The sequence below is a fragment of the Salvelinus alpinus genome, chromosome 26, assembly GCF_045679555.1.
Source record: "Salvelinus alpinus chromosome 26, SLU_Salpinus.1, whole genome shotgun sequence".
Lineage (NCBI taxonomy): Eukaryota > Metazoa > Chordata > Actinopteri > Salmoniformes > Salmonidae > Salvelinus > Salvelinus alpinus.
Genome location: NC_092111.1, coordinates 21,683,660 through 21,706,747, shown reverse-complemented (window position 1 = coordinate 21,706,747; position 23,088 = coordinate 21,683,660). Strand labels below are relative to the sequence as shown.

General features: G+C 42.7%; 1 pseudogene; it reads left to right on the top strand.

Moving 5' to 3' along the window:
* Positions 1 to 21,938, top strand: LOC139554332 (succinate dehydrogenase assembly factor 3, mitochondrial-like; annotated as a pseudogene).
* The last annotated feature ends 1,150 nt before the right edge of the window (positions 21,939 to 23,088 follow it).

The following is a 23,088-nucleotide window of genomic DNA, read 5'->3' as shown; positions in this document are numbered from 1 at the left end:
ATGGCGCTCGAGGGAAGAGCGGGAGCAGGCGTGACATGCTCAGGTAAAATCATTTGACTAATTTATACTTCCATATTTCCAAGTCCTACTCGTGAAGATCAAGGGGTATAACATTTATTGGAATGACTGGAATTCTGATAGACTCGGTTTTAAATGTAAAGATATAATTTAATCGTATTATTATATGTAGTAGAAAGCAATGGGTTAGAAGAAGCTTACATAACCAACCCATAAAGTAATATTTAACATCCAGCTATGTAAACTTTTACAATGATTTATCCTGCAATAGATGTTGTTCAAATTGGTAACATGCGTTTTTTATTCTTCTAATGCCTCTTAAGGGTAAAGCAATCTAAAAGTAACTAAATGTAATCAGATTACGTTACTGAGTTTGCGTAAAACAAAAGTTACGTTACTTGATTACAATTTTGGACAGGTAACTAGTAACGGATTACATTTAGAAAGTAACCTACCCAACCCTGTATGTAACATGCCCAAATCATGAACCACATCAGCCATATAGCAAGTTCACCAATTAAAATATAGTAACTGCATCCTATAATTATTCCTTACAGCTTTACAAAACCAATCTTAATTATGCAATTAGTCAGTTGACTAGAAAAGAGCTTCACGTTAAAAACAGACAAGAGCATTGCGCTTGTCAAACAAACAAAATGCAGTGAATTGATATTCAGAAGTCAATTACCTGGGTGTATGTCTTGGAACCCCGCTGTCATAATGAACTCCACTGGGGTTACCCAGTGAGAAAACAGCTGGTTCTACAGTGCTAGGGTCTGAGTAAACAAAGTATTGGATATACATAAATTCTATACACAGCACAGACACAAAGAGTACAGGTGAAAGTGTGATCTTCATTCCCCTCTTTCAGACCAAACCCTGTGAAAAAAATGTAGGAAAAGTGAATTAGGGCATGTGAACAAACACGTGTTACTTCCAACCTGTCAAAATAATATGCAAACATGCACATATACTGTATACAGTATATAACTGACATTGATTGTGCTATCATTTTCAAGATCAGTTTACAAGGGGGGAGTGAATTTTTTAAAATACATTGTAACCAAAGGCATTGTTGCTTTTTAAAGTTGGAATATTTTTGTCTTACAGGGGATGATACTAAGCAGGTTTGACTGGATGTTTCCTTGCCTGATACATCTGATGAGACTATAATTACAGTTGAAGTCGGAAGTTTACATACACCTTAGCCAAATACATTTAAACTCAGTTTTTCACAATTCCTGACATTTAATCCAAGTAAATATTCCCTGTCTTAGGTCAGTTAGGATCACCACTTTATTTTAAGAATGTGAAATGTCAGAATAATAGTAGAGAGAATTATTTATTTCAGCTTTATTTCTTTCATCGCATTCCCAGTGGGTCAGAAGTTTACATACACTCAATTAGTATTTGGTAGCATTACCTATAAATTGTTTAACTTGGGTCAAACGTTTCGGGTAGCCTTCCACAAGCTTCCCACAAAAAGTTGGGTGAATTTTGACCCATACCTCCTGACAGAGCTGGTGTAACTGAGTCAGGTTTGTATAGGCCTCCTTGCTCGCACACGCTTTTTCAGTTCTGCCCACAAATCTTCTATAGGATTGAGGTCAGGGCTTTGTGATGGCCACTCCAATACCTTGCCTTTGTTGTCCTTAAGCCATTTTGCCACAACTTTGGAAGTATGCTTGGGGTCATTGTCCATTTGACCCACTGGAATTGTGATACAGTGAATTATAAGTGAAATAATCTGTCTGTAAACAATTGTTGGAAAAATTACTTGTGTCATGCACAAAGTAGATGTCCTAACCGACTTGCCAAAACTATAGTTTGTTAACAAGAAATGTGTGGAGTGGTTGAAAAACGAGTTTTAATGACTCCAACCTAATTTAACAGTATAGCTTCCGTCCCTCTCCCCGCCCCTACCTGGGCTTGCAGAGCTTATCCAAAGACACATTCACCGCTAGAGGACGCTAAAATAAAACATATGCATCTTGAGGTTTGATCATCCAAGTCGAGAGTCAAAGAAAATTCAACTTTCGGGAATAAACAAGGGAACGCTGTTCTGTTCCGTTGAATAACTGTCCTCGTTGTAATACGACTGTAAATTTGCCAAATCTACAGAGAGACTTGCTTTTTATGTGAATGAGTATTTATCACGAAAGGACTTGCCTTACATAGTAGCGAACGCGTCACTTGGCTTGAAGATGTGAGCTCGAGCTAGGAATCACACTACTAATTATAGTTTAATTAGCATTCACCTGTCATACAATCGGCTACCAAGTTGTCTTTAAAGAAAAGTTAAGTAAGTAACCGTCATATACATAGTTGCCTAGCTAGGATTCTAGAATTATTTGTTTTACGTGTTTCTCTTACCAACGACTTTATAGCGAATCCTTCCCATGTATCGAGAGTTTGCTCATTGTACAAGAGGATTTTGCTGTTGCACTAGTTCCTGCCCATGGATTTGAGAGCGCTGGGAGACCAGTATGTGAAAGATGAATTCAGAAGGAACAAAACGGCGGCGCCCGAGGAGGTTTATGTCTTCATGAGGGAATGGGGGGTACGTTGGCAACAGTACATAATCGCATGTCATTGCAAGTGCACGGTCTTTGAGGAGACAAGGGAGATTTAACCAGTATGGTTGGTCACTTTTATTATAGAAGAACATGTGGCTTTTTCAAACCCTCGCCGAACGATGGCAGTGTTTAACATAATTTCAGAGCCTTAATTAACTGCACCTCTGATTCAAGATTTTAGCACAGCACACAATGAAGATACACAACAAAAGTATGTGGACACCTCGTCGAACATCTCAAAAGTCATGGGCATTAATATGGAATTAGTCCCCCCTTTGCTGCTATAACAGCAACCACTCTTCTGGGAAGGGTTTCCACAAGATCAAATCAAATTGTGTGTCACATGCGCCCGAATACAACAGGTGTAGAGCTTAGCGTGAAATGATTACTTACAAACCCTTAACCAACAATGCAGTTTAAGAAAAAGATTTACTAAATATAAAAAAGTAACACAATAAAATAATAAGGCTATATACAGGGGGTACCCGTATCGAGTCAATGTGCGGGGGTACAGGTTAGTTGAGGTAATTTGTACATGTAGGTAGGGGTAAGTGACTATACATAGATAATAAACAGCGAGTAGCAGCAGTGTAAAAACAAAGGGGGGGGGGGGGTCAATGCAAATAATCCGGGTTGCCATTTGATTAATTGTTCAGCAGTCTTCTGGCTTGGGGTAGAAGCTGTTATAAGGAGCCTTTTGGACCTAGATCATGTCCTTTCTCTTGCTCACGTTGAAGGAGAGGTTGTTGTCCTGGCACCACACTGCCATGTCTCTGACCTCCCTATAGGCTGTCTCATCGTTGTCTGTGATCAGGCCTACCACCGATGTGTCGTCAGCAAACTTAATGATGGTGTTGGAGTCGTGCTTGGGCACGCAGTCGTGGATGAACAGGGAGTACAGAAAGGGGAGCACGCACCCCTGAGGGGCCCTCGTGTATAGGATCAGCATGGCAGATGTGTTGTTGCCTACTCTTTACACCCGGGGGCAGCCTATCAGGAAGTCCAGGATCCAGTTGTAGAGGGAGGTGTTTAGTCCAAGGGTCTTTAGCTTATTGATGAGCTTTGTGGGCAATATGGTGTTGAACGCTGAGCTGTAGTCAATGAACAGCAATCTCACATACAGTACCATTCAAAAGTTTGGACACACCTACTCATTCAAGGGTTTTTATTTATTTTTTCTATTTTCTAAATTGTAGAATAGTGAAGACATAAACTATGAAGTAACTCATATGGAATCATATAGTAACCAAAAAAGTGTCAAACAATTCAAAATATATTTGAGATTCATCAAAGTTGCCACCCTTTGCCTTGATGACAGCTTTGCACACTCGTGGCATTGTCATATTGTTTTCCTTTATTCATCCATATTGTTGTCCTTTATACATTTTTTGGTCCACCACCTGTACCTTTGTAATACAACAATCGAGAGGGAGATTTTAAACTGTCTTCACTCTTCAGGGTCATTCCATGTCATTTCAGTATACGATTAGTATTTCTGCAGCATTATTTTTATGAAATATAATTTGATCTCTGAGAAATTAAGCTAATATTTAGCACCCAAATCAACAGATACAGTACATAACATCCGATTTGGACCAAGCAGTTTTCTAACAATGAGTAAGGCATGAGGAATCCACAGAAATTGTCAAAAGCCACCCACGGACCCCCTACACCCCACACCAATCCCACCCCAACAACAAGTGTATAGTATCAGTTCTCCATGTCTTACAAATAGTATGGAGCTGCGGCTTGGAGTATTGTCTTTTCATCATATGTAATGTATTCTCAGTGAATTTAATTATAGCAGTATATTTTTTTATGTCTAAACTTATATTTTGGTGGGCTTAATAGGTATAGAAACTCAAATTCAAGTTTGGTTAATGACATTATAAACCTTTGTTGAAAACTAAGCAACATTTTCAATTCATAAATTGAAGTTATACATGTTCTCTGCTTTTCCTCACGGAGAAATACCACAAATTTCAACAGCATAGTTAAGATATCAAGTCAACCAAAGATGAAAACTGCACTATTCAAACGGAACATTTGAAACTCCCACACGGGTTCCCAGGTTCACTCAGTCTTCATTGAGTGGAGCATGACAAATTAAGTGATGAGAATCATCAGAGCAACTTTCCCCCTATCAATCTGCCATCTGTACGCACACCAGAGGCTCTGATGCATTTGATCCTTTGTGATGTCCCTGAGGTGGTTCAAAAGTCCTCTGGTTCTCAAAAACAGTCATAAAGCATGATGTTGTTAGATACACACACAGACACACAAGCAAAAACATAATTACTTTTACGATACGTGTTTTTGGCGTCATGTGCATTAGTAGCACAATTTCTAACTTAATTTACTGACAAATTAATGGAGTGTAACACAGATGGTGCTGTCTGACAGTGGCACTCAGTCCTGTATCTGGAGTGAGACTAGACTACTTATTCTGCCATTCGATATGGGTCTTTTCGGATTCTGCTAGTAAAATGACTTCACAGGCAGACTGGCATAGGCCTGTGTCCTGATAGCTTCCAAGGATTCATTTATCAAACCATTTATGTATTATTTATCCAACCAAGAATGATTATGTAGGCTTTCGACTGTCAATCACCGCATTCATATCGGCACACTCAACAGCCACTCAACAGCCTTGGTTTCTCAAATGACTGCCTCGCCTGGTTCACCAACTACTTCTCAGATAGAGTTCAGTGTGTCAAATCGGAGGGACTGTTGTCCGGACCTCAGGCAGTCTCTATGGGGGCGCCACAGGGTTCAATTCTCGGGCCGACTCTTTTCTCTGTATTACATCAATGATGTCGCTCTTGCTGCTGGTGATTCTCTGATCCACCTCTACGCAGACGACACCATTCTGTATACTTCTGGCCCTTCTTTGGACACTGTGTTAACAAACCTCCAGACGAGCTTCAATGCCATACAACTCTCCTTCCGTGGCCTCCAACTTAAATGAAAGTAAAACTAAATGCATGCTCTTCAACCGATCGCTGCCCGCACCCGCCCGCCCGTCTAGCATCACTACTCTGGACGGTTCTGACTTAGAATATGTGGACAATTACAAATACCTAGGTGTCTGGTTAGACTGTAAACTCTCCTTCCAGACTCACATTAAGCATCTCCGATACAAAATTAAATCTAGAATGGGCTCCCTATTTCGCAACAAAGCATCCTTCACTCATGCTGCCAAACATACCCTCGTAAAACTGACTATCCTACCGATCCTTGACTTCGGCGTTGTCATTTACAAAATAGCCTCCAACACTATTTAGCAAATTGGATGTAGTCTATCACAGTGCCATCCGTTTTGTCACCAAAGCCCCATATACTACCCACCACTGTGACCTGTATGCTCTCGTTGGCTGGCCCTCGCTTCATATTCGTCGCCAAACACACTGGCTCCAGGTCATCTATAAGTCTTTGCCAGGTAAAGCTCCACCTTATCTCAGCTCACTGGTCACCATAGCAGCACCCACCCGTAGCATGCACTCCAGCAGGTATATTTCACTGGTCATCCCCAAAGCCAACTCCCCCTTTGGCCGCCTTTCCTTACAGTTCTCTGCTGCTAATGACTGGAACGAATTGTAAAAATCAGTGAAGCTGGGGTCTTATATCTCCCTAACTAACTTTAAGCATCAGCTGTCAGAGCAGCTTATCGATCATTGCACCTGTACACAGCCCATCTGTAAATAGCCCACCCAACTACCTCATCCCCATATTATATATTTTTTTGCTCCTTTGCACCCCAGTATCTCTACTTGCACATTCATTTTCTGCACATCTATCACTCCAGTGTTTAATTGCTAAATTGTAATTATTTCACCACTATGGCCTATTTATTGCCTTACCTCCCTAATGTTACTACATTTGCACACACTGTATATAGATTTTTCTATTGTGTTATTGACTGTACGTTTGTTTATCCCATGTGTAACTCTGTGTTGTTTGTGTCGCACTGCTATGCTTTATCTTGGCCAGGTCGCAGTTGTAAATGAGAACTTGTTCTCAACTGGCCTACCTGGTTAAATAAAGGTGAAATATATATATATATTTTTTTAATGTATTATGTAAAGGTTCTACAGCTGCACCATCGAGAGCATCCTGACTGGTTGCATCACTGCCTGGTATGGCAACTGCTCGGCCTCCGACCGCAAGGCATTACAGAGAGTAGTGTGTACGGCTTCCTGCCATCCAGGACTTACAGTGGGGAGAACAAGTATTTGATACACTGCCGATTTTGCAGGTTTCCCTACTTACAAAGCATGTAGAGGTCTGTAATTTTTATCATAGGTACACTTCAACTGTGAGAGACGGAATACCAGGCGGTGTCAGAGGAAGGCCCTAAAAATGTCAAAGAGTCCAGCCACCCTAGTCATAGACTGTTCTCTCTGCTACCGCACGGCAAGTGGTACCGGAGCGCCAAGTCTACGTCCAGGAGGCTTCTAAACAGCTTCTACCCCCAAGCCATAAGACTCCTAAACGTCTAATCAAATGGCTACCCAGACTATTTGTATTGCCCCCCCCCCCTTTTACGCTGCTGCTAATCTCTGTTATTATCTATGCATAGTCACTTTAATAACTCTACCTACATGTACATTTTACCTCAATTACCTCGACTAACCGGTGCCCCCACACATTGACTCTGCACCGGTACCCCCTGTATATAGCCTCACTATTGTTATTTTGCTGCTGCTCTTTAATTATTTGTTACTTTTATTTCTTATTTTTTGTAGGTATTTTTTTAACCTGCATTGTTGGTTAAGGGCTTGGAAATAAGCATTTCACTGTAAGGAACTAGAAGCACAAGCATTTCGCTACACTCGCATTAACATCTGCTAACCATGTGTATGTGACAAATAAAATTAGATTTTATTTGTATTCGACGCATGTGACAAATACAATTTTATTTGATCTTCCTATTCATGAATTAATCATAATTGATAGGATTGATGTAGCCTTGTTTTTCTACCAGGTGCTCAATATGCTTCACATGATATGGGGCTAAACTGAACCCAGATATGTCCCAGTTTGTATTACTATGGCTTTATGTGAGCAACCTATAGAGTGTTTTTCCAGTGTAATGATGAATTGGAGAGGAAGGGATTCCATCTACCAGCAGTAATGAGTCTAATGATGTAGTGATGGGATGGCAGCTGGATGCCAGAGCAGAGAGAATGTAGTCCTTTTGTCTTTGACCACGGCGGTGGCCCTGACTGACGTAGAATAGGAATCCATGGGGGATGGAGCTGCTGCTTACTATTCTATTCTTCTTTTTCTTCTTCTTATTCTCTCCTGGCTCCATACAAGCCTCTCCTTTACTTGCTGTTGTTTTGGTCCAGATGCTCTTGCGAAATAAAATGTTTCTGATATAATAACCTTGGTTAAATAAAGGTGAAATAGAATGTTTAAAATAATCTGTAGAAACGGCTTATGTTTATCTTTAGGCCTAAACCAGGGTTCCCCAGCTGGTGATTGTTTTTGGTGGGTGATTTTATCTGTCACCCCAAGTTGTCTGAGCCCCAAAAAATATATATATATATAATAATGTGTGTGGAATTTTTGTTGTTGGACATAAAAGACTGTAAAAACACCAGGAAATCAGCTCTGTGGTTTTAATTTAAGAAATGTGTTCCCTAGTATTGCCATGCATAATAGAAAGACACATGGTCATATACAAATGTATGCAAGGTTTTAAATGATTACGTTTTCCTCAAACATTATATCCGTTTGTGCTTCTTGCGTTCAATTTGCAGTCTACAAATTAATTGTAATTATGTTCTGTCCCCCGACCATCCGCTCCATTAAAAAATTGTCCCGGGCTTAATCTAGTTGATGATCCCTGGCCTAGGCTATATCAGAGTGGTTTGGAATGTACTCTTGATTGTTTTTTTTTTATAAGGAGCACATGTGCCACCAATGAAGGAAGAGTGTTTTAATGATAAGAAATTACAAAAAGTTCAATAATACAATGATTTTGCCGTGTTCCACAATGTTCCCTCAAATATTTAAGTAATTTAAGTAATTTACCTCTGATAACCAGGTGGTGAATCGCATCTCTGCATGTCTGGCAGACATATCAGTGTGGATGACGGATCACCACCTCAAGCTGAACCTCGGCAAGACGGAGCTGCTCTTCCTCCCGGGGAAGGACTGCCCGTTCCATGATCTCGCCATCACGGTTGACAACTCCATTGTGTCCTCCTCCCAGAGTGCTAAGAACCTTGGCGTGATCCTGGACAACACCCTGTCGTTCTCAACTAACATCAAGGCGGTGACCCGTTCCTGTAGGTTCATGCTCTACAACATTCGCAGAGTACGACCCTGCCTCACGCAGGAAGCGGCGCAGGTCCTAATCCAGGCACTTGTCATCTCCCGTCTGGATTACTGCAACTCGCTGTTGGCTGGGCTCCCTGCCTGTGCCATTAAACCCCTACAACTCATCCAGAACGCCGCAGCCCGTCTGGTGTTCAACTTTCCCAAGTTCTCTCACGTCACCCCGCTCCTCCGCTCTCTCCACTGGCTTCCAGTTGAAGCTCGCATCCGCTACAAGACCATGGTGCTTGCCTACGGAGCTGTGAGGGGAACGGCACCTCCGTACCTTCAGGCTCTGATCAGGCCCTACACCCAAACAAGGGCACTGCGTTCATCCACCTCTGGCCTGCTCGCCTCCCTACCTCTGAGGAAGTACAGTTCCCGCTCAGCCCAGTCAAAACTGTTCGCTGCTCTGGCACCCCAATGGTGGAACAAACTCCCTCACGACGCCAGGTCAGCGGAGTCAATCACCACCTTCCGGAGACACCTGAAACCCCACCTCTTTAAGGAATACCTAGGATAGGATAAAGTAATCCTTCTAACCCCCCCCCCCTTAAAAGAGTTAGATGCACTATTGTAAAGTGGTTGTTCCACTGGATATCATAAGGTGAATGCACCAATTTGTAAGTCGCTCTGGATAAGAGCGTCTGCTAAATGACTTAAATGTAAATGTAAATGTAGTTGCGACGATGTTCAGCTGCCCCTTTAAGGGCTGGAGGTTGCCGTGGTAACAGTGAAACTCGCATGTCTCTAAGTGAGACTGAATTTCCATTGTATTTTTGCTAGCACTTGCAGCACATAGCATTGAAAAATAACTTAGCCTGTGAACAAAATGATGTAAATAGCCAAGAAACACGAGGACAAAGTTACACTTTAGTAGACTTTCCGGTAAATTAGACCAGCTTCTATGCCTGTGTTGTGAGGTGGGCTTTCAAAAAAAGAATCTTTCAGCACTTCATCCAAGATGTTCTCATCTATCTGTGACTTTTCGCTTATGCACACAGCATAGTCAGTAGCCATGTTTCCATCCAATTGACGACAGATTTTCATGCGAATATTCTCAAATCTGCATAAAAACAATAAGTGCATTTTCCCACCAGAGATGTTTCAATAAAATTGACTTGTTGCGATTAAAAGGTATGATGACGCAGTGCACATAAAAATACCTTATGCGGTTAAATTCCCATGTACCGAATAAAAAATACAAGTTAAATGGGTTTCCATCACATTTTCAACGCTACTGATGGTTTTCTCACCAATATGTTTGTGTTATGTAGCGAGTGTACCCACTCTGCTATTGGCACGTGTACTCTAGCCAACAGTGCTAGAGAGTGTGGCTAGAGCGCAGGTTGGCTGGGCTCCCTGCCTGTGGCTGGTGTGTGTGTTTGCTCCTCACAATGGCTGCCAGTCCACCAGTCTACATGGTGAGATTATTATTATGGACAAAAGAGTGAGATCTTTTGTATTTGTCAAACGGCGGTCAAGCATCAATCATGATGTCACCAAAATAAGACCCTCAATATTTATTAGAAAGCAGCATCAAGCCCATCACCGTGCACTTTCACCACCCTTTGAAATGTATCATAATTTATTTAATCTGTAGCCTAATAAACTACTGTTGGTTTCCCAAGTCATAGTGGGATGACCACACACCATATCATCGCGTGACTCCAAATTTACTTCGATATGATGGTCGTTATATAAATATTTGTGCAGAAAGGCGTTTCCACTGCCATTTCCCGCATAATTTATTTTACCGACACAAAAAGATCCCACCATGTCGAACAAATAAATTATCTGTTGGCATTTATAAAATTTTACCGAAACTTCCTGTTTCCATCAGAGCTGTCGTGATTTATTTTTTTAAGAAGATATGACTTTACTCTGATAAAAACTGTAGATGGAAACGTGGTTACTGATGGCATTATGGGTGGACTGGCAGCCATTGTGAGGAGCAAAGCAGGAATTGTACCCATCAACATGTGCTGTGATTTGTTGATTCAACTCAACTGACATTACAAAATGTTGCATGAAAATGTTGCATGAGCCACATCAGTTAACATCATTTGAATGAACATTCTACATGTAACTGCCAAAATAAAGGAAACACCAACATAGTGTCTTAATAGGGCGTTGAACAGCTTCAATGCACATTGGCATAGATTCTACAAGTGTCTGGGACTCTATTGGAGGGATGCGGCACCATTCTTCCACGAGAAATTCCATAATTTTGTGTTTTGTTGATGGTGGTGGAAAACGCTGTCTCAGGCGCCGCTCCAAAATCTCTCATAAGTGTTCAATTGGGTTGAGATCTGGTGACTGAGACGGCCATGGCATATGGTTTGCATCGTTTTCACGCTCATCAAACTATTCAATGACCACTCGTGCCCTGTGGATGGAGGCATTGTCATCCTATGGCCACGGTAGCCAAAATAATTGCATGCCAAATTCGTATCATATGTTATGAATCCAATTCGTACAATTTACAATTTTGCTACATTTTACTTTTGCAGTTCGCACACATCTATTTTTAGTCGCAAATGCGATTAAAATGGTCGCACTGTAGAGCCTGATGTAACCAATGTGCCAGAACGTAGAATCTCTCTATCTTGGCTCTCTCTCTCTCTCCTTCCCTCTCTCTCTGGTGAATCACCATTCCCTCCCTCCTTCCAAGCTGGCTCTGAGAAGTGTAGAAGGGCGGCAGGCAGAGCCCAAAGAACAGACGAGGAGAGAGACTCCTAAATGTGATTAAACACACACACACTCACATTCTTTCTCATGCGCACACACACACACACACACACACACACAAAGCCTCCTAATCTGATTATAAACTCTACGTGTTCATTCTGATCCAGTTACACAGGCCCCCTTAAAATAGAGGGGGGGGGGGGGGACGCCACAGAAGCAGGGACCAGGCCTGATTTAATACGGCCGGCATGGTAGGGACTCAGTACACTGAGAGGGTGGAATGGGAATTACCTTGACTTTGACCAAGAGATGCAGAGTAAGGGAGAGAGAGAGAGAGGTGTGTGTGTCATTAGTTGATTGGCAGCCGACCATCTGTTTGAGTCATGTCGAGAGTCAGAGGGAGGTCTTGACCTCAAAGTACCATATTTTGCATATCCAACTCCCAAGTGTAAGGGCAGAACTAACCAAAGCTTCCCTAACAAGACTAGGGAATACTTTACCCAAATTGCTTTGGTAGCAAATCCAGTCAGACTAGAGAAAATAGGTTTATTGAAGTGATGCATTCAAAATGTACCATGAGAAAGTAGAATCGATAGATCAGCTTTATACTGAATTTACAACAAATGTATCTCACCAATGCACAATAAAGTTGTACTGTAACATTGAGAAAGTTATTTCTGCATGACAGCCTGAAAAAAAGGGAGAGTATAAATATGACATTGAAATGTCGGTCTCGGGTCTCCACGACAACTCCAAAGTGTTTTTACTAGTGACTTCAGCACACAACTGCTCTCCTCTGTCTCCAAGAAATATGACCGCTTGGCTAACACTCAAAATAATTCCATTATGTACATGACAGGAGAAAGTCTTTTAAACAAATGGCCTGTTATTTCTTTTAATTGAGCCACTTCCAAAACCTTACGATGTTTTTGTGAATGGCTCCATGCGAGGTCATAACATTTGTTACAACTCCAGACAGGGATTTTTATTTCCTTTTTTGTTTGAATGAAAACTGATGTTGTGTTTGCTCTTTATCTCCTTGTTGTTGTGATTCAGAAGTGGTCTTGACAGATTTGGGTCTGTCTGGCCAGAGTCAAATGACACACTGTTTCCTGATGTTGTCTTGGACATGGTCCAGCGGAGATGATACTAGCTTGATGGACGTCATCTGTCCCAGTATCATAGCAAGGAGGATACAAGGGAAAAGGAATCATTGAAATTAAATCTATGACTGTTCTGTTACCTGTATTTGCCAGACAGTGCACTCCACGGTTATAGTGATCAACCGCTTATATTGATCAGCTTGACCTGCACAAATGTGATCACTCTGCAGAGTGCACTTACTGCACTGTATTAGTTAAGTGGTTTGGTCCTCTTTATGCAGTAATGTGTGCTTAGAGAGCTGAAAGTGAGAGAGCATACTCTGAAGGGTTGACATTTTAGGCAATAAAAATGGATTCCCGTCCCCCATATCTCTTATAGTCAGCCTCAGCCCAAGACTCTTACCTTGCCTGATATTGTACAATGTAGTGTGACAGACTGGCATATTGGATGACATCTTTGAATTGTAAAAGTATTTGCTGCTAGCCATGAACAGTTCTGAAAGACAACTCTCTGCAAATACTCTTTAAATTGCTTCTTCGATGCAGCAATCTCTATGTATGACCTGCACTCCATTGCAGGTCAATCTACATTTCTGACCAGGTCTGACTGGCTGTGTTGCAGGTCAGGTGTGGGATATGACCTCTATTAGCCCTTTAAATGAGCTCAGATCTTCTGCCAGTGACCCCTGTAGTGTCCGTGTCAATCCCATGATAGGTTCAGGAATTCCGAGATAAGAATTAGGAAAGACTCCACGGGACCCTCTTATACCCAATCAACCTTACAAGGTGCTATTTAATAGATTCATGCTATAGAATGGGTTGATTCATGCATATCATATTTTCCCCAATGAGGGTGGTACAGCAGGCCAAAAATTTGACTGGAGATATGTGCTTTCCATATTGATGTGATAGGCTATGTATGAATACATGTATATCTGTGTACAGTCGTGGCCAAAAGTTTTGAGAATGACACAAATATTAATTTTCACAGTCTCCTGCCTCAGCTTGTATGATGGCAATTTGCATATACTCCAGAATGTTATGAAGAGTGATCAGATGAATTGCAATTAATTGCAAAGTCCCTCTTTGCCATGCAAATGAACTGAATCCCCAAACAACATTTCCACTGCCTTTCAGGCCTGCCACAAAAGGACCAGCTGGTATCATGTCAGTGATTCTCTCGTTAACACAGGTGTGAGTGTTGACGAGGACAAGGCTCTATCACTCTGTCATGCTGATTGAGTTCGAATAACAGACTAGGAGCTTCAAAAGGAGGGTGGTGCTTGGAAGGAGGGTGGTGCATTGTTCTTCCTCTGTCAACCATGTTTACCTGCAAGGAAACACATGCTGTTTATCATTACTTTGCACAAACGGAACTTCACAGGCAAGGATATTGCTGCTAATAAGATTGCACCTAAATCAACCATTTATCTGATCATCAAGAACTTCAAGGAGAGCGGTTCAATTGTTGTGAACAAGGCTTCAGGGCGCCCAAGAAAGTCCAGCAAGCGCCAGTACCGTCTCCTAAAGTTGATTCAGCTGCGGGATTGGGGCACCACCAGTACAGAGCTTGCTCAGGAATGGCAGCAAGCAGGTGTGAGTGCATCTGCACGCACAGTGAGGCGAAGACTATTGGAGGATGGCCTGGTGTCAAGAAGGGCAGCAAAGAAGTCACTTCTCTCCAGGAAAAACATCAGGGACAGACTGATATTCTGTAAAAGGTACATGGATTGGACTGCTGAGGACTGGGGTAAAGTCATTTTCTCTGATGAATCCCCTTTCCGATTGTTTGGGGCATCCGGACAAAAGCTTGTCCGGAGAAGACAAGGTGAGCGCTACCATCAGTCCAGTGTCATGCCAACAGTAAAGCATCCGAGACCATTCATGTGTGGGGTTGCTTCTCAGCCAAGGGAGTGGGCTCACTCACAATTTTGCCTAAGAACACAGCCATGAATAAAGAATGGTACCAACACATCCTCCGAGAGCAACTTCTCCCAACCATCCAGGAACAGTTTGGTGACGAACAATGCCTTTTCCAGCATGATGGAGTACCTTGCCATAAGGCAAAATTGATAACTAAGTGGCTCGGGAAACAAAACATCAATATTTTGGGTCCATGGCCAGGAAACTCCCCAGACCTTAATCCCATTGAGAACTTGTGGCCAATCCTCAAGAGGCGGGTAGACAAACAAAAACCCACAAATTCTGACAAACTCCAAGCATTGATTATGCAAGAATGGGCTGCCATCAGTCAGGATGTGGCCCAGAAGTTAATTGACAGCATGCCAGGGCGGATTGCAGAGGTCTTGAAAAAGAAGGGTCAACACTACAAATATTGACTCTTTGCATCAACTTCATGTAATTGTCAATAAAAGCCATTGACACTTGTGAAATGCTTGTAATTATACTTCAGTATTCCATAGTAACATCTGACAAAAATATCTAAAGACACTGAGGCAGCAAACTTTGTGGAAATTAATATTTGTGTCATTCTCAAAACTTTTGCCCACGACTGTACAGTGCCTTGCAAAAGTATTCATCCCCCTTGGCGTTTTTCCTGTTTTGTTGCATTACAACCTGTAATTTAAATAGACTTTTATTTGCATTTCATGTAATGGACATACACAAAATAGTCCAAATTGGTGAAGTGAAATTTAAAAAATAACTTGTTTTAAAAAATTATAAAACAAAAATGGAAAAGTGGTGCGTGCATATGTATTCACCCTCTTTGCTATGAAGCCCCTAAATAATATCAAATAAAATAAAAATGTATTTGTCACATACACATGGTTAACAGATATTAATGTGAGTGTAGCGAAATGCTTGTGCTTCTAGTTCCGACCATGCAGTAATATCTAACAAGTAATCTAACCTAACAATTTCACAACAACTACCTTATACACACAAGTGTAAAGGAATGAATAAGAATATGTACATAAAAATATATGAATGAGCGATGGCCGAACGGCATAGGCAAGATGCAGTAGATGGTATAGAGTACAGTATATACATATGAGATGAGTAATGTAGGGTATGTAAACATTATATGAAGTGGCATTGTTTAAAGTGGCTAGTGATACATTTATTACATAAATGTTTCATTATTAAAGTGGCTAGAGATGAGTCAGTATGTTGGCAGCAGCCACTCAATGTTAGTGATGGCTGTTTAACAGTCTGATGGCCTTGAGATAGAAGCTGTTTTTCAGTCTCTCGGTCCCCGCTTTGATGCAACTGTACTGACTTCGCCTTCTGGATGATAGCGGGGTGAATGAGTTTGACACCCCTGCTCTAAAGTAGGAAACACATTTAGTCTTGAAGTGGATTTTGGTCACTTCCTCTTGAACTTGCAACTTGTAGACGTGTTGCTGTGTGTTTTGTCGCCAACCTTACTTTGCTACCTGACAACTTTACGATTTTTACTTTTTAATTACCGTTTATATTTTTAGTTTTTCCCTCAACTTTTTTTTTTCATTTAACTTTTTCACTCCGGACGCTTTATCTGGACATGGTTCGTCAGCACCTTCAACAGCCGAAGCTAAGTAGTAACATTAACATGGTGCCTTCTAATTGCAGTCGCTGTACTCATAATACACAGGAGAACGATCGCCTTACGACGAGGATAGCTGTGCTTCAAGCCCAGCTTCAGACGCAATCGTTAGGCAAGGGTAATTTCAGTGTAGGAAAGGATGAAACAGCGTCTGTGCCACCAGTAAGTACAGATAGTAGTATAAATCCACTCGCACAGTCCCCGCAGCCAGACAACTTTCTCATGGCTTCTGGAGGGAAATGCTGTAGGAATGCTCAACCGGTGTCGCTTATTCAGCCGACAGAAACTTTCAACCGGTTTTCCCCATTAAGCAGCGAGTCGGAGTCTGAGGCCGAGCCTTCTCTTGTCTCTACTCCTCCCGTTACGGGGTCTGAGACGCCGAAGCTTCCCACCATTAGCTCTGACAAATTGAAAACCCTAGTCATTGGCGACTCCATTACCCGCAGTATTAGACTTAAAACGAGTCATCCAGCGATCATACACTGTTTACCAGGGGGCAGGGCTACCGACGTTAAGGCTAATCTGAAGATGGTGCTGGCTAAAGCTAAAACTGGCGAGTGTAGAGAGTATAGAGATATTGTTATCCACGTCGGCACCAACGATGTTAGGATGAAACAGTCAGAGGTCACCAAGCGCAACATAGCTTCAGCGTGTAAATCAGCTAGAAAGATGTGTCGGCATCGAGTAATTGTCTCTGGCCCCCTCCCAGTTAGGGGGAGTGATGAGCTCTACAGCAGAGTCTCACAACTCAATCGCTGGTTGAAAACTGTTTTCTGCCCCTCCCAAAAGATAGAATTTGTAGATAATTGGCCCTCTTTCTGGGACTCACCCACAAACAGGACCAAGCCTGGCCTGCTGAGGAGTGACGGACTCCATCCTAGCTGGAGGGGTGCTCTCATCTTATCTACCAACATAGACAGGGCTCTAACTCCTCTAGCTCCACAATGAAATAGGGTGCAGGCCAGGCAGCAGGCCGTTAGCCAGCCTGCCAGCTTAGTGGAGTCTGCCGCTAGCATAGTCAGTGTAGTCAGCTCAGCTATCCCCATTGAGACTGTGTCTGTGCCTCGACCTAGGTTGGGCAAAACTAAACATGGCGGTGTTCGCCTTAGCAATCTCACTAGGATAAAGACCTCCTCCATTCCTGCCATTATTGAAAGAGATCGTGATACCTCACATCTCAAAATAGGGCTACTTAATGTTAGATCCCTCACTTCAAAGGCAGTTATAGTCAATGAACTAATCACTGATCATAATCTTGATGTGATTGGCCTGACTGAAACATGGCTTAAGCCTGATGAATTTACTGTGTTAAATGAGGCCTCACCTCCTGGTTACACTAGTGACCATATCCCCCATGCATCCCGCAAAGGCGGAGGTGTTGCTAACATTTACGATAGCAAATTTCAATTTACCCCCCAAAAAATGATGTTTTCGTCTTTTGAGCTTCTAGTCATGAAATCTATGCAGCCTACTCAATCCCTTTTTATAGCTACTGTTTACAGGCCTCCTGGGCCATATACAGCGTTCCTCACTGAGTTCCCTGAATTCATATCGGACCTTGTAGTCATAGCAGATAATATTCAAATATTTGGTGATTTTAATATTCACATGGAAAAGTCCACAGACCCACTCCAAAAGGCTTTCGGAGTCATCATCGACTCAGTGGGTTTTGTCCAACATGTCTCTGGACCTACTCACTGCCACAGTCATACTCTGGACCTAGTTTTGTACCATGGAATAAATGTTGTAGATCTTAATGTTTTTCCTCATAATCCTGGACTATCGGACCACCATTTTATTACGTTTGCAATCGCAACAAATAATCTGCTCAGACCCCAACCAAGGAGCATCAAAAGTCGTGCTATAAATTCTCAGACAACACAAAGATTCCTTGATGCCCTTCCAGACTCCTTCTGCCTACCCAAGGACGTCAGAGGACAAAAATCAATTAACCACCTAACTGAGGAACTCAATTTAACCTTGCGCAATACCCTAGATGCAGTTGCACCCCTAAAAACGAAAAATATTTGTCATAAGAAACTAGCTCCCTGGTATACAGAAAATACCCGAGCTCTGAAGCAAGCTTCCAGAAAATTGGAGCGGAAATGGCGCCACACCAAACTGGAAGTCTTCCGACTAGCTTGGAAAGACAGTACCGTGCAGTGTCGAAGAGCCCTCACTGCTGCTCGATCATCCTATTTTTCCAACTTAATTGAGGAAATAAGAACAATCCAAAATTTATTTTTGATACTGTCGCAAAGCTAACTAAAAAGCAGCATTCCCCAAGTGAGGATGGCTTTCACTGCAGCAGTAATAAATTCATGAACTTCTTTGAGGAAAAGATCATGATCATTAGAAAGCAAATTACGGACTCCTCTTTAAATCTGCGTATTCCTCCAAAGCTCAGCTGTCCTGAGTCTGCACAACTCTGCCAGGACCTAGGATCAAGAGAGACACTTAAGTGTTTTAGTACTTCATCTCTTGACACAATGATGAAAATAATCATGGCCTCTTAACCTTCAAGCTGCATACTGAACCCTATTCCAACTAAACTACTTAAAGAGCTGCTTCATGTGCTTTGCCCTCCTATGTTGAACATAATAAACGGCTCTCTATCCACCGGATGTGTACCAAACTCACTAAAAGTGGCAGTAATAAAGCCTCTATTGAAAAAGCCAAACCTTGACCCAGAAAATATAAAAAAATATCGGCCTATATCGAATCTTCCATTCCTCTCAAAAATTTTAGAAAAAGCTGCTGCGCAGCAACTCACTGCCTTCCTGAAGACAAACAATATATACGAAATGCTTCAGTCTGGTTTTAGACCCCATCATAGCACTGAGACTGCACTTGTGAAGGTGGTAAATGACCTTTTAATGGCATCAGACCGAGGCTCTGCATCTGTCCTCGTGCTCCTAGACCTTAGTGCTGCCTTTGATACCATCGATCACCACATTCTTTTGGAGAGACTGGAAACCCAAATTGGTCTACACGGACAAGTTCTGGCCTGGTTTAGATCTTATCTGTCGGAAAGATATCAGTTTGTCTCTGTGAATGGTTTGTCCTCTGACAAATCAACTGTACATTTCGGTGTTCCTCAAGGTTCCGTTTTAGGACCACTATTGTTTTCACTATATATTTTACCTCTTGGGGATGTCATTCGAAAACATAATGTTAACTTTCACTGCTATGCGGATGACACACAGCTGTACATTTCAACGAAACATGGTGAAGCCCCAAAATTGCCCTCGCTAGAAGCCCGTGTTTCAGACATAAGGAAGTGGATGTCTGAAAACGTTCTACTTTTAAACTCGGACAAAACAGAGATGCTTATTCTAGGTCCCAAGAAACAAAGAGATCTTCTGTTAAATCTGACAATTAATCTTGATGGTTTTAAAGTCGTCTCAAATAAAACTGTGAAGGACCTCGGTGTTACTCTGGACCCTGATCTCTCTTTTGACGAACATATCAAGACTGTTTCAAGGACAGCTTTTTTCCATCTACGTAACATTGCCAAAATCAGACATTTTCTGTCCAAAAATGATGCAGAAAAATTAATCCATGCTTTTGTTGCTTCTAGGTTAGGCTACTGCAATGCTATAATTTCCGGCTACCCGGATAAAGCACTAAATAAACTTCAGTTAGTGCTAAATACGGCTGCTAGAATCCTGACTAGAACCAAAATATTTGATCATATTACTCCAGTGCTAGCCTCCCTACACTGGCTTCCTGTTAAGGCAAGGGCTGATTTCAAGGTTTTACTGTTAACCTACAAAGCGTTACATGGGCTTGCTCATACCTATCTTTCCGAGTTGGTCCTGCCGTACATACCTACACGTACGCTACGGTCACAAGACGCAGGCCTCCTAATTGTCCCTAGAATTTCTAAGCAAACAGCTGGAGGCAGGGCTTTCTCCTATAGATCTCAATTTTTATGGAATGGTCTGCCTACCCATGTGAGAGACGCAGACTCTGTCTCAACCTTTAAGTCTTTATTGAAGACTCATCTCTTCAGTAGGTCCTATGATTGAGTGTAGTCTGGCCCAGGAGTGTGAAGGTGAACGGAAAGGCTCTGGAGCAACGAACCGCCCTTGCTGTCTCTGCCTGGCCGGTTCCCCTCTCTCCACTGGGATTCTCTGCCTCTAACCCTATTACAGGGGCTGAGTCACTGGCTTACTGGTGCTCTTTCATGCCGTCCCTAGGAGGGGTGCGTCACTTGAGTGGGTTGAGTCACTGACGTGATCTTCCTGTCTGGGTTGGCGCCCCCCCTTGGGTTGTGCTGTGGCGGAGATCTTTGTGGGCTATACTCGGCCTTGTCTCAGGATGGTAAGTTGGTGGTTGAAGATATCCCTCTAGTGGTGTGGGGGCTGTGCTTTGGCAAAGTGGGTGGGGTTATATCCTTCCTGTTTGGCCCTGTCCGGGGGTATCATCGGATGGGGCCACAGTGTCTCCTGACCCCTCCTGTCTCAGCCTCCAGTATTTATGCTGCATTAGTTTATGTGTCGGAGGGCTAGGGTCAGTTTGTTATATCTGGAGTACTTGTCCTGTCTTATCCGGTGTCCTGTGTGAATTTAAGTATGCTCTCTCTAATTCTCTCTTTTTCTCTCTCTCGGAGGACCTGAGCCCTAGGACCATGCCTCAGGATGACCTGACATGATGACTCCTTGCTGTCCCCAGTCCACCTGTCCCCAGTCCACCTGGCCAACTGTTCTGCCTGCGGCTATGAAACCCTGAACTGTTCACCGGACGTGCTACCTCTCCCAGACCTGCTGTTTTCAACTCTCTAGAGACCGCAGGAGCGGTAGAGATACTCTTAATGATCGGCTATGAAAAGCCAACTGACATTTACTCCTGAGGTGCTGCACCCTCGACAACTACTGTGATTATTATTATTTGACCATGCTGTTCATTTATGAACATTTGAACATCTTGGCCATGTTCTGTTATAATCTCCACCCGGCACAGCCAGAAGAGGACTGGCCACCCCTCATAGCCTGGTTCCTCTCTAGGTTTCTTCCTAGGTTTTGGCCTTTCTAGGGAGTTTTTCCTAGCCACCGTGCTTCTACACCTGCATTGCTTGCTGTTTGGGGTTTTAGGCTGGGTTTCTGTACAGCACTTTGAGATATCAGCTGATGTACGAAGGGCTATATAAATACATTTGATTTGATTTGATTTGATTTGAACAGGCAGTGGCTCGGGTGGTTGTTGTCCTTGATGATCTTTTTGGCCTTCCTGTGACATCGGGTGGTGTAGGTGTCCTGGAGGGCAGGTAGTTTGCCCCCGGTGATGTGTTGTGCAGAACTCACTACCCTCTGGAGAGCCTTATGGTTGTGAGTGGAGCAGTTGCCGTACCAGGCGGTGATGCAGCCCGACAGGATGCTCTCGATTGTGCATCTGTAAAAGTTTCAGTGTTTTTGGTGACAAGCCGAATTTCTTCAGCCTCCTGAGGTTGAAGAGGCGCTTAATTGATCCCCATCAGGAATGTCATTGTGTTAATTATCTTTTTATTTCTCCTCTGTGTAGAACTACAGCGACATGAAGAACTGTGTCTAAATGTTGTCGGAGTGGGATCTCAAACTGTTCCAGGACGAGCAGGTGGGACAACTGTATGACCTGATGCTGGAGTCCACCAAGCCCAACAGACAGTTCCACATCCAGGGGGACGGATTCAAGAAGTGAAGAAGTAGACGCGATACTCCCATACTGAACAGAGAGGGAGGTGGTGCATCTCAATAGTTTAAAGTGGCTCTCTTTCCTTGTCTCCTCTCCTTAATCTACTCAATTTTTTCATTGAACCTGTATTTTTACAGGACAGGTTAGTCTCATTTAGTCACTTATTCAGAGAGACGTTTCATTTCCCACAGTGTTCACCCCACAGATATGTACAATTCATCAGTGTAGATGAGGGAAAGGCGATGAGGAAGGGAGACACTTTAGACCAGGGGTTGGCAACAGACGGACAAAACCGGCCCGCGATGGATTTAATTTTTGCCCAAAAGTTTTTAGTAAAGTTAAGGATTTTAATTTTCTGTGAGAAAAGACTAGAATCACCAGGAATTCAGCTAAACATTGTTTTAATCCAGGAAATCTGGAGTATTCCCACAAATAAAAAGAGAGACATATGTGATGGTGTCTCAATATAATCCAGGTATGAATACAATCTGTTTTTGGGCTTGCTTTTGGTCAATTTGCAGTGTACAAATTATTAATATTATGTTCCGGCCCCTGGCCATCCGCTCAGACAATTATCGGCCTGCGGTTGAATCTAGTTGCCTACCCCTGCTTTAGGCTATTGAGATGGAACCAGCGAGAAGGTTAAGAGGTGTGTGCCTCAGACTCGCAGCAGAATCTGGGGCACTCTGCCTGGGATACCTCAGAAGAAACTAACTGTACTGTAACTCAAGGCCTGAATGAAATGGATGCTTTTAGGGAATGTTGTAATTATATTAAAGTACTCTGTTAAATTAAAATACCATTGCTGGTGGCACCTTAATATGGGAGCTTCTGCTCATGGCTGGAGGGGAATAAGTGGAATTTCATTCCAGCCGCTCCAGCCATTATTATGAGCAGTCCTCCCCTCAGCAGCCTCCACTGCACTGCTCAGTATTTTTTTTTAAATGTAACCTTTATTTAACAAGGCCAGTCAGTTAAGAACAAATTCTTATTTACAATGACGGCCTACACTGGCCAAACCCGGACGACGCTGGGCCAATTGTGCGCCGCCCTATGGGTCTCCGGTTGTGATACAGACTGGATTCGAACCAGAGTGTCTAGTGACACCTCAAGCACTGAGCCTTAGACCACTGCGCCACTCGGAAGCCCCAGTACA